General features: G+C 46.8%; 1 long non-coding RNA gene across 1 annotated transcript in view; it reads left to right on the forward strand.

Annotated features, from left to right (window-relative positions):
• The first annotated feature begins 8327 nt into the window (after positions 1-8327).
• The window catches only part of LOC135579516 (uncharacterized), a 31376-nt gene continuing 27609 nt past the window's right edge, over positions 8328-12094 (forward strand). The window contains exons 1-2 of the long non-coding RNA XR_010472707.1: positions 8328-10591; positions 11022-11129. This is a non-coding gene — a long non-coding RNA (uncharacterized LOC135579516). The remainder of the gene's footprint in view (positions 10592-11021; positions 11130-12094) is intronic.

Here is a 12094-nt window from a genome sequence, read left to right on the forward strand (position 1 = left end):
TGCTTCATCAGAGAGCTAATTGAGGAACCGAGGCTGAAGTCTGGTTGCAGAACAACCCATTTTCTCCATCCTATTTGATTTCAATTCAGCTTGCCCGGAAAACTCAGATCTGTGCATCCATGTGCCAGCTATGTTTGCTTCCCTATGGCACCACACAGGTTGTTGCAAATTATCGAGACGATGCTCACAGCTGCACTTTCTTGTTATACTTTGGTTGCTCGTATTTAGTATTTGTAATAACCTGTGTTGTGTTTCCTGTGGTTGTAGCAGTGCATTTCACTGGCAAAAGCCAACGTTGTTTAAAGATGAATTATTTTTTCTGCTCTGGGAGGGAGATTTTTCTGCTTATATATCAATATGATGGCTTGCAGTGCTCTGGCAAGCTGGAGAAAGGAGATAAGAATGAAAGAAATGCTACATTTCATGACCCAGTGGCTTATGCTCTGTGTGCTTCACTGTAGACATTTAACAATAGCGAGAGAAGGTCTTCTATGCCCCTTAAAATATCCACATCTTTAATGTAAATGAATCAGAACCATTTTTTCATGGCTGGGTCATGCGACTCTGGAGTCAGAGGGGATAACAGTGGGTATATTGTATGTATGGATGAAAAGAGAGAGCCCTGACGCTGGAGCAGACAGTACAGAGAGACAGAGTATGGAGATGGCTAACTAGCCTTGTGTGTTTTATTTCTGTGTTACATTTGATTTCTTTTCTGAATGCCCCTGAAATGGGAGGTGACATGTGCAGGTCAGTAGGGTGCTGAGCTCAGGGTTGGGAGCTGGATCTGTTCTCAGTCCTGCCACTACCTTTGCTGGGTGATTGTAGGCACAGCTTTTCCCTCTTGTTTTCTGTCCCAGCTTTTCTCAGTCACCCAGCCATACCATAAGTGCTTTGGGGCAGGGATCATCTGTCCCTCTGTGGTTGCTCAGTGCCTGGGACTATGATGTTTTGCTCTCCTCTCTGTTATTTCCATAACATAATAATGATGAGAGTCCTGACTTGTGCAAACAGGTGAATCATAGAATCATTTTGGTTGGGAGAGACCCTCAGGATCATTGCGTCCAACCATTAGCCTAACACTATCGTTAAACCATGTCCCTAATAACCTAATCTCTACATCTTTTAAACCCCTCCAGGGATGGTGACTCCACCACTGCCCTGGGCAGCCTGTTCCAATGCCCTATGAGCCTTTCTAGGAAGAAATTGTTCCCAATATCCAATCTGAACCGCCCCTGGCACAACTTGAGGCCATTTCCTCTCATCCTATCACTTACTACTTGGTATTTGGAGATAGATGGGATTCTGGTCCAGCAGCCTAAGGAGAAACAGGACAAGACCCATAAGTGTCCCTTCTTAGAGACCCGAGGTTGCCTCTCCACCCCAAATGAGGTTCACTGCTTAGTGGTTATGAATGGGCAGGTTGGGTTAGGTTCTGATAGCTTCTCCATGTGGTCAGGACCTACCCCTCTGACAGGATTTGGCAAACATCAGCTGCCATTTGCATCAGAGGTACCGTGTCAGTACTCAGTGCTATGGAGCAAACCCAGAATTTCAGTGGAGGGAAAGGAGATCACTGGCCCCAGTGGTCCTGGGTGGAGGTGACACTTGGTGCCCCAACCACAGAATGGCCCTTTTGCATGGCCAGTGAGATACCACAAGTAGTGGAAATACAGTAATGAAAATACAAAATCCAGACAAATGCTGTTCTTGGAGGATCACATGGTGGACCCCACTGGTTCAGACAAGGTGGTCACTGCCTTGCTTTGTGTCCCATCCCACACCCTAAAGTACTCCTGATCTCCTGTGGTTCCCTGTATGGCTTTCTGTGCTTTCAGGAGCTTGCAAGGTCCCTTAAGAAGAGCAAAGCATTTTTGCTCAAGGTCATGCTTTCAGTGCAGCAGCAGGAGAAGCTGTGTAAATGAAAGGTTTGCATAAAAAATGGAAAGGTAGAGCCAGCCTTGAAAGGACATTTTTCTTTTGGTCCTGGGTGGCTCACTTGCATTTCACAAAGGAGCATTTTCTGTAGTGATGAGCGTGGCAGGGCCAAATCCATGGGACATCTGGGGGCCAGCTCTTTCTGCCAGCGATAGGTAAGAGGCTCTGAAGTGTGCTGATGATATTATGCATGTGAATTTTCATTACGCCCTCCATGGATTTCATGCTATCAGTGTGCGTGGCTGAGATGCACATGCAGCCCTCCAGCATACTGATGAGCCTGTGACATTAGTATTCAGTGCCAAAAGCCGGAGCTGTTAGACAAGGAATAATGGTGTGAAAGGAGAACTGATAAATGCTTGGGCTGTATTATAATATTGGCAGTGTGGACCCAGCTCACTCGCAAAGGAGATTTAGCAAGTACCAATTTGGAACCTTAGCACCGTAAATAAGTGACTGAGGATATTGTGTGTTTTGGGTGCTGGATTTGTCACTGGGGAATTTGCAGAGAGGTAAACACGTGGTTGACAAGGGGCTAGAAAAATCAGCAAGTCACAGGGTCTTCTGTCTCACACACGTCGTTTCCATTAGCAGGGCACACCAGCACCCACCCCTAACTGGTACAATAGTTGGCACAAAGTTAACTTAAAATTAGTCTCAAGTTTAGGGGCTTTTGTTAAACTGGGCCTTAACTACATGTTTGGGCTAAGAGTGCAAGGGGACTGCTGGCAAATTGATGCATTCCAGATGTTCCAACAGAAGGTGGAATTGCCCCTTTGCCCTTTGAATTTGGGCTAAATCGCTGGGGTCAGGGTTGCCCAAGGTGTTTGATACAGGGGCAGGTGCAGGGACAGGCTGAAGGTTGTGATGCAGGGGTGCCCTGCAGCTGTGAGAGCCACAAACAGAATTTATGGGTAAATTAATTTAAACAGGTGAATGACTTTGGTTTGTTGTTTAACCTTCACTGCAGTCGATGGTTTATCTAGACCTGTGGATAAAAAAAAGAAAAGCCCAGAGGCTAAACTGATGTGATGTTTTTTGTCTAGTTTTCAAGTAGAGCTGATTTATAGTGGGCACAAAAATATCAGTGAGTGGTTATGCTTTTCAAAAATAAAGACAACATTTGCAACGAATGTAGCACAACTTAGCCAACTTTGAGCGCTTTTAATGAGAACAATAGTGAGGAATAGCCTCTGTTTTTATAATTAGCTGAAAATGGTTGCAAACGTTGCCTTGACACCAGAGGCAAATGTGAACCATCATGAATTAATATTTGCAAGGCGGCATTTTGAGGTCTCTGAGCTCAGCAGACCCATAATAAAACAAGGAGTGGTGATCATTACTTTTGTTTGCAAAGCTCAGGGTAGGTAGTGGCTGGGGAGCAATCTCTAAAATTATCTAGTTGCGGTAGATGTAATTGGGGAGCAGGCGGGGGGTTTCCAATAGAATGGATTCACTCCCTGTTGGCGAAGCAGAAGATAGAGAGAGATGCACTGGTGCTATCTATCATATGCAACAGACATCTTTGACAGTGGTCTGCACTGCAGCAATTTTCTCTTGGCCAGGCGATGATCGTTTGTCAGCACCAGCTGTTACCTGGAGGACCCCAGTTATCCATTACTTGAGGGTGTTCTCCCCACCATCGATTATTTTATTAGCTCTCTGACAAATTGTTTGTGTCAACCACCTGAGCCTTGGAGACCGACCTCTAGTGGGTGTACCTGAGTCCTGGCCAATACCAAGTCATCTACTTCTTCGCAAGGGACAGGGCATTCCCATGGGTCCCCTTCGCCCTTGCGAGGGCTCTGGGGACATCTGTCACACGCTGCCCATGGCAGGATGCTCTTGTCTGGCTTAGTTTTCAGAGCCACTGTGCAAGTGCCAGGCAGGAGGAGGAGAGCGTGACTGTCCAACCACCATGAACAGATGACACTGCAGAGCTACGTCCCAGCCTCCGACAGCAAACACCAGGGACCATTGTTTCCAGAGCCCGGAGAAAATAGATGGGTGACACACATGCAGCTTCAGAAAATGTTCTTCAGACTGTGCTTGTGCAATGGATTTAAAAAGGGGGAAAGAAAGCAAGCAAGAAATACAAAAAAAGGACTAGTTATTAATTTCTGTCTAATGATGAGCAGTTCCTGTGTGGAGCACTGAGCCAGCAGTGGAGATGGTTTGGAAGTAATAGATGTGCATTGCAGCAAGATCTCTTGGTTCACCTTAGTTTTAACCCAGAGTCTGCAGGCGCTCAGTGCCTCCCTCTTCAGCACTGCCTGTTCCTCATCAGTGTCCTCAGGCATAAAGGCAGAAAAAGGACAAATTCCACCAGCTGAAACCACAGGTTTAAACTAAAAGAGGGTATATTTGGACAAGATATAAGGAAGAAATTTTTTTCCCCTGAGGGTGGTGAGAGCCTGGCCCAGGTTGCCCAGAGAGGTGGTGGATGAACCATCCCTGGAGACATCCCAGGCCAGGCTGGACGGGGCTCTGAGCAACCTGAGCTGGTGAAGATGTCCCTGCTCATGGCAGGGGTGGCACTGGGGGAGCTTTGGATGTCCCTTCCAACCCAAACAATTCTATGTTTCTATAATTTCCACCTGGCCCTAGCAGATCAGAGCTTGATCTGCAAACGTGATCCACGATGACTTTTTGAGCAATGCCAGCACCCACGGCCCCTGTACAGCTTCAGCTAACGCAGTTGGAGAAGACAGCAGGCTCTTGCTGAGCACAGCCGCTTGGTATCCATCTCCTTTTAGGCCACCAGGGTGTCAAACACCAGATCTTCAAGCTATTTTAACCACTATTTAACTGCTTTTTTGTGGCTGCAGTGGGTTTTAGAGTGATGGTGCAAACTGCCCTGCCCACCTGATGGATGCAGAATAAGCCAGTGCCTGACATCGGGTCCAAGTAGCAGACACCTGAAGTCAGCAAGTCTAGATGGGAGAACTTCCAGTTTGCTTCAGTTAGCTTGTGTGTGTTTGGCTCCTTCTCAGTATCATGCAGCTCTTCAGAGCAAAGAGAAAAGATCCAGCAGAGTGAAAATCTTTGAAACAGGGGAAAAAGAGCAAAAACACAGCCTAGGGAGCCTGTCTAAAAAACAACAAATAAACAAAAGGCAGAGAGGAAATGTGAAGCGATGGATGATATGTTACACAGTGTACAAGCCAACAAGCAATATCTGCAGGTCATCTGTTCCTCTAAGCCTCAGAGAGGACGTAAGTCCTTGGGTTAGATTGCAGCGGTCGTTCTCTCCCCAACCTCTATTATTTTGTCTCCAAATGCCCAGCAACAACAGTGACAAAAATAGTTTGCCAAGTCTGACAAAAAATAAAAGCTTGATTTTCTCAAAGTTTTGCCAAGCCTTGTTTCGAGTACGAAGTGATTTGGCTGTTATTCCTCAACTCAGTGCTGACCTTCCAGCTGTTCCGTCCCTCCCTGCTCCAAAGGGGAGGCAGAAATGTTGGGTATCAATGGGCATCCAGCCAGCCCTTCAAAGCCGCTTGCCTGGCTGTGCCCCTTGATTATTATTTTTATTCCTTCTTCCTGAATGTGTTGCCTTCAAAGCGAGATTTTATTTGGTTTGTAATACTTCGCACTTAATATTTCCTTGGGGGCTGGAGGGCTGTGGGACGGAAGCAGTGGGGGAGCACTGAAAGCAGCCTCTGAAGGGCCATCGTCAGCCTTTTTGGGCAGCCCCGCAGCAGGGAGGGCTCCCGCCCTGGAGCAGATTCAGCTCCCTTGATCATTCTTCATTTTGCAGATGACAGACTAAATTGTCTACAGTGAGGTAATTATCTTAATAAAGAAAATTTCAGCTTTCCTAGGTTGACTGAAAAGAGCTCGCAGAAAACAAGAATATTTAGCAGTGACCAACTTCTGCAGTTTTTTTCTGGGAGTATTTATTTACTTGCTGAGCATCAGGATGGGAGTTGCAAAGTGGAAAGCTCTGAGGTGCAGTGGGTAAATCAGGAGAACAAACAGATATTCCTCCCTGCTTTGAATTGCAGCTGATTATCCAACTTGTTGCCATGCTTCCGCCTCCTACTGATTTTCTCTTATTTTATGTTTCCTTTTTTTTTTCTTTCTTAGGATTTTGATGACAGAAGAAACTACCATCAGGCCACCTTGGATTTCACACAGCCACGCTGGCTGGTGCAGCAGGAACACAGATGGAGATGACACTTCTGCTGCTGCACCAGGTTTGACAACACCGGAGATCGAATGAGACACTCCCAACATAATCCCAGCACTGATGAAAGGCAGATGATCTGCTTCAGAGCCTGTGGTCTTTGATGCTAACGAGGCCAGGTATTAGGAGCTGTCATATGGCATGAAGAATGGCTGTGGCCATTGCCTGATTTGCTGCTTTTTTCTGCAATTTTTAGCTCATTTCTGCCAAGGACACAACTGTCAGTCCTGCAGAGGGAGAGGAGCTTCATGAAAGGTTCTTGTCAGGTTTCCCCATGGCTTGCTTGGATTTAACTCAATTCCTTCTCCTTAGAAGGACAGGAGGTGAAAAAAGGAATATCTCCAGCAATCATAGAATCATTTTTGTTGGAAGAGACCCCTGTATCATTGAGCCCAACCATTAAATCCTGCTGGAGCAGACATTAAGAATGGGTCTAGAGGCAGTTCTGCCTGCTCCCAGCAAAGCTTGAAGTTCCTCAGACCTGTCCCCCAGGGAAGGGAAGATGTGACTTAAAAGGGGCTGACAAGTGCACAACACTGAGGTCTTCACTGGCATCTGCCAGGCTTGTTTTTTCTTTTCCATTCTTGGTATCACAGTAGTGTTCAAAGTCCACACCTGGGAGATGGATGGTGTATCCTGCATTGCTCTGACAAATTAGACCAGCAGCTCTGCCCCAAAGAGTCTACACCTTGCCTTGGACAGAGGACCTGCATGTAGGCTGGTGTACAAGACTTTTCAGATGTGAGACACCAAAGAGGAAGAAACTTCTTCAAAAGTATTCAGGCAGCTATGTGACTAATGAACCTAAAGCCTTCTACACACCCTGGCATCCCTTGCTGTAACAGCCTGTAAATCATTATTGATTTGGAGCATTTTTAGGTCCCTGATGACTCTAACCACCTAGCTAGGGGTGTCTAAGACACTACTGAAAATGGGAATTAAGTTCTTTAGTCACATCAACAAGATTCAGCATACCTAATCTACCCAGCTAACAGCCAAGCATTTAGCTGAAGCAACTTCTCAAAGTTGACTGCATGGCTGGTGGAGAGGCACACATGGCTAGAAGGTGATTTTTCTCTTCCCAGAATGGGTGCCCACATTAGGACTCTCTCTTTTAGAGAGGCTTGTCTCTGCCCTTTGATTGTGAAGGAGCCTTGAAGGCTTCAGTCATCTCTAAGTTGGGTGTCTAACGTAAGGCATGCAGCTCGTAGGTGGATAAAATTAGATAAAAGGAATCTTCCACATAGAAACTGCTACAAATTTTACCCTGTGTTTTTAAATAGTTTTGTATAAATAACACTGGGGAATGACACAACCCGGGTCTGCAAAGCATTAGCGCTCTCTGGCATGCTGCACATTTCACACTGAATGCTGTTAGCAGCAGGGAAAAGGCCAAACCAGACCTTCAGATCTAAGTACACACGAGTTTTGGAAAAACCTGGATCTGGAGGAGGATCTGAAGTTTTCTTCTGGCCTCTATCTTTACTGTCCAGTGTTACTGAGCCTTTCGATAGTTTCCTAACTATTTCAATCCATCTGCAGCAGCCCTGGGTCCACCTCAACTCCGGTCAAGCTCCTGGTGAGTTGTTCTGATCTCGTGTTCCTCTGTTAATATGCAACACACAGCAGTTGTGCAGGGTGTTCCTAGACCTGATCTTCTGTAGGTTCTGTAGAGCCATCTTGGATTAAACAGAGAAGTGTTGTGGCCTCGGGTATAGAGCTGGATTACATTTACAATACAGACATGGTGCAAAATGTCCATACAGAGAGATAACCTGGCAGAATGGCTCCAGCAACATTAGCATTTGCTTTGGGAGACACTGCATATAGGAAATGGCCACCTGATGAGATGCTGCTGCATTGCTGTACCTTAACCAGTCATCAGCCTTCAGCTGAGCAATGGTAACTGCATGTTTCACCTGTTTCATGCACAAGTAAAACACCTATATTGAATGATGTCGTCATAAATTAATTTTACTTTGCAGGCGGGGAACACTAAGAGTGTGTGATCTCTACCAGCGCTCGGCCACGGAGCAGTGACTTTTGACACTGATCCTGCTGAGTCCCCAGAGCTCACCCAGTCTATGCCCCTTGAGGATCCAAGTGTGTTTATCTCCAGCTATTTGCATGTACCATGAACCCTGGGGACAGTGCATGGATGTTTTCACCTGGAAACTCACACGCCAGATGTGGTAAGCAGTATTTCTCATGCAGGTTTTTCTGCTGGCGTCTCCACTCTTTCCATGGGCTCAGTTTTGCAACACCCTCAAAATCTTTTTCTTCCCTTTTTTCCTGGTGTTACTTTCAGCTTCTTGGTTTGCTTCAGGGCTGTGAGGAGTCTTGCCCAACAGACTCTGCATAAGCCCTGAGTGATGCTTGTGGCTGAGCCATCTTACATGGCAAGACAATGATGCAGAAGTGTAGGTGGTTTTTGCATTTTTTTTTATTGATATTAGTAAATCCCAGCTGGGGAATCTCATATTTTTTCCGAGTACTACAGGCTGACAGGAGGTGGGACAGGCCTGGAGGGAAAGTAAAAAATATGTGTTCCTCCTCTTGAAAGGTCGTCAAGAATTGGGTGGGGGGCGATAGCTTGGGAAGGTAAGTGGCTGTGATGCAGCTGGAGTCTGCCCAGGTGAGGAGCCAGGACAGGTTTTCTGATTTATTGGGGTCTGAGTGCAAGGTTTGCAACACTGGTGCTGTGCCATAGGCAAGAAACCTGGCAGCCCTGGGCTGCTGCGCTGGCAGATGTGTCAGATAACACCTACACACAAAAATGCACACTCAGGCATGCACACATACACTTCTTCAGCTGTGTTGCTCATCTGAGCTCTAGTGTACAACCGCAGAGGATTTCCCTGTTGAGAGCCATGGGGTAAAGGACTTTGTGGCATAACATGACTGTCCCAAGAAGGGGAAGAGATAAGAGTGAATTTGCCATCTGTCCCCAGAGTTATGAAACGCAACCATAACTGTTTGTAACTTAAGGCAGCTCAAGTAGACTGAGGAAATTACAATGTGCTTCCACATGTTCTAAATCTAGGGCTCGTCCTGTGTTCCTCTGTGTATAACCAGGGTTGAAGCCTTCCCCTTGTTGTTTTTTTCCTTTAATTTGGTGTTCTTTGCAATAGGACTGTTCCTCTTAACGTGCCTAATGAAAAACACGCTCGTTTGCTGACTGTGGCAGGAGTCTCTGGCTCGGGCTGCCCTGCACGTCGCCGAGGAGTCTGATGCTGGGGAGGGTAATGACTCTGGGAAGTTTGACACTGAGACGACATATTGGGAATATTTACTGGGCAGGATAATGGAGATGAATTATTTTGTTGCAAATCATTAGCTATGGGCTGGCTCAAAATGCAGAATAACGCTTGCTATTAGACTGGATGCTGGAGGATGCAAATTTTTAGAAAACAAAAGTGGATCTTTTCCTAGATGGCTACATTTGCAGACCATTATTTGTGTTCCCTTTCGATAAAATCAAGGCAAGTCTGCCTTGTGCTGAAAGCCCAGGACAGTGACGGTCCCAAACACAGGATCGCAACCCCAGGCAGGGTTTGTGGGACGTACAAGGGAGCACCACAGGCAGGAGGGGAGGGTCTCCCCTGGAAGTGGGTTGCAAACTGGAGGCTGGGTCCCCAGGGCAAAGGTTGGCCCTGGGAAGGGCAAGCAGTGTTTCCAGACGGGGTGGAACAAACTCATTTGTCATTGTCATTTTTTAATTGTTTTCTGTGTTGTACTGCTGATCTTTTAATAGGGCATGATCTGAAACATGATTCTTTGCTGTGGGTGGCGTGTGTCCCTGGTCCCCGACTGTCTCTGTGCAGACAGATGGGGAGGATAGTCTGGGGACAGGCTGCCTTGCAAGGACATGTCAGAAATCTCCACCCATCCCTGGTGCTGAGCAGGAGAAATGTCCCGTTCCTGATGGGCAATGAATTGTGATGAGGGGACACATCCCCTTAGGCTGTGGTTTCACAACTGTGTTAACACTCTCTTAAAGACCATCTTTGCAGCTGCTCTCTTCTTCCTTTTTTGTCATGCTAGTGGATTGTGGAGATCATCCAGGTGACAAAATCCTTTTATTTTTTTTTCTCCTAAATGAAGCTTTTCCTCCCAAATCACATCCATTCCCTCGGCAGAGCAGCATGACCAGATACCCTGCAGCAGGTAGAGCTGATGGGCAGGGGATGGGGGACTCAGCTGAAGCAGCCCTGCCACCCGCTATGAGATGACAGATTCAATGTCCTGTTTTCCTGCCTGTTTATAGCAGATTTGGGTGATTCTCAGCCATCTCTGTAAAGAGCTCATAGGTCTCCAGGGCTTGGATTTGCAATCAGCTTGTGCTCAGTGGAGCTGGACGTAGCCATGGTCTGAATAACAGAAGCTTGCACAGCTGCATGGACACCTGCAGTATCTGTCCTGTGGGTGGGAACTGAAGCCATGCAACATCCCCTCAAAACAAAGGTGAGCCTAAAAGTCACACAAGACTTTTGATTGACATGGGACCTTTGTACTCCCCTTTGTTTTTAGGCTTCTGAGGTAGATTTGGTTCAGGTTTTCCGATTTTATTTCCAACAACTCGCTTCCCTTTACAACCCACGTAACTCCATGATTTAGATATTTAGAATATGCACTGAATCCCTCTCCCTGTCAAAACTGGGCCTGATGAGACAAGACAGTGACTGACAAGGACACAAGCAGAAATTCCTGGCCTCAGATGCTGCTGAGGCTGATTCACTTTGCAGCCAGAGCAGGAGATGGTACGAGCACATTTGCCCAGCGGGTCCCCTGCTTTAAACTTTATCAGAGTGGCTGCCATCAGCCAAAACACACGCAGGGATTTCCAGGGACTAATCATAATACATAATACTTCATAATCCCCTCCACTCTGCAGCCAGCACGACGTGTGCCACCACCAGGATGGGACATGCAGCGGGTGCATCTGTGTGTGTCCCAGCCCCGGCAGGAAGCCGACTTCAAAGAGCCCGTGGAGCTTATGCAGGTCAGTGAGGAGCCAATGTGCTGCTATCCCAGCACGTTCTTATTAGGGGAACTGATACCCTGTTAATTATATCTTCGTCTTGCCAACCTGTCTATGCTTCCACACCCTTCCCCTCCTGCCTGCCAGGCATTTCCAAGTGGAAAGGAGACTTGGTCCTTTGCTTCTTCTTTATCAAGTCTTCCCCTCCCTCTTAACTCCTTGACACTTCTCTCTTTGCTCCCTAGCTCCTTGACCCGTTCCTGTCTGTCTGTCTGTCTCTGATAGCCTTGGAGGTCTCACCTCCTTTCTGGGAGGCAGCCAGTGTGTGTCATAGAATCATTTTTTTTGGAAAAGACCTTTAAGATCATCAAGTCCAACCATTAATTGCGTAAAAGCGGTGTTACCTCTGAGCACCTTTCCCTCCCTGCAGATCTGGTGTGCAGCATGTCGCCACTCTCTTTTGCTTAATCCCACTTTGCTCCTACCCCTGAAGGCTGTGATTAAAGAGAGGATTGCCAGAGAAGCCTTTATTTTGCTTAGATCACATAATTGCATGGTGGGGAGTGGGAGAGAAGTTTTTTAGCACACAAGCCTTTCCTTAGGTCAGAAACAGAAACTAATCTCTGAGCCATGTAGCAGGCTGGGGAGGCTGCTGCATTTCAGTTCACATGATGGGAAAAGATCGGGGCATCGAGCAGCTCCTGGAGCAACCACACATGGACATGCCTTCCACCTGCGTAGATGAGAATGGCAAAGCGAGTGTCACCACGTCGTAGAATCACAGAATTATTTTGGTTGGAAGAGACCCTTAAGATCATTGAGTCCAACTGTTAACACTATCATTAAACCATGTCCCTAAGAAACTCATCTTTGCATCTTTTAAACCCTCCAGGGATGGTGACTCCACCATGTCCCTGGGCAGCCTGTTCCAATGCCTGACAACCCTTTCCATGAGGAAAGTCTTCCTAATGTCCAATCTAAACCTC

This window comes from Columba livia, chromosome 5 (assembly GCF_036013475.1).
Source record: "Columba livia isolate bColLiv1 breed racing homer chromosome 5, bColLiv1.pat.W.v2, whole genome shotgun sequence".
NCBI lineage: Eukaryota > Metazoa > Chordata > Aves > Columbiformes > Columbidae > Columba > Columba livia.